Source organism: Nannochloropsis gaditana, assembly GCF_000240725.1.
Source record: "Nannochloropsis gaditana CCMP526 unplaced genomic scaffold scaffold093, whole genome shotgun sequence".
In the NCBI taxonomy this organism is placed as follows: Eukaryota; class Eustigmatophyceae; order Eustigmatales; family Monodopsidaceae; genus Microchloropsis; species Microchloropsis gaditana.
In genome coordinates this window covers 30,502-31,309 of record NW_005803860.1, presented here as the reverse complement: position 1 = coordinate 31,309, position 808 = coordinate 30,502, and positions in this window count along the sequence as shown.

Sequence of the window (808 nt, the reverse complement as noted above, 5' to 3'; positions counted from 1 at the left end):
CATGTGGGAAGGAAGGAAGAGAAAGGGAAGCACGGGCACGTCTTTCCATGCCTGCGAAGGTGTTGGCCCAGGGACTTGCTTGTCGCGGCACTCGAATCTAGGAGATTCGCATTGCTTGTCGCGGCACTAGAATCTAAGAGATTCCCATTTTCTGCCTGCACCAGGTTGCCCTGCTCTTTGATCGGCATGAACAAGGACATGATGTCTACCTACATCCGTTACGTGGCGGATCGACTCCTGGTGGGGAGGGAGGGATTTAGGGAGGGAGGGAGGGAGGTTGGGAGGGCAAGAGGAAGGGAGATACCTGTCGTTTTCCCCGTTTCTTCGTCGACGGGTGGGAGGGTAGGTGGGAGAGAGGAGCGAGCTTTCCTTTTCAAAACCCTGCCTTGTCCCACATTCGAAGCGGTCCTTCGCCTTCTACTTGGCTTTCCCTCGCGTGTGCCCGCCCTTACACCCCTCCTCTTCCTCCCCCTCAGGTGGCCCTTGGGTACGAGAAACACTTCCACGTGAGCAACCCCTTCGAGTGGATGGAGCTGATTTCCCTTCAGGTGCGTCCTTGTTCCCGTTCTGGCTTCCGATTCATTAGACATATATATATATGTATATATGTATGTTCAATGCATGTATAGAGATGCGCGTGAATGAGCGTATGCGTGCATCACCGTGCGAGTAACCCTCCCTCCCCCGGTCCTTCCCTCCTCGTGATCCTCTCCCCTCCTTAGGGCAAGACGAATTTCTTCGAGAAGCGCGTGGGCGAGTACCAGAAGGCGGGCGTTATGGCCAACCACAAGGAGGGCAGAGGGGGAGC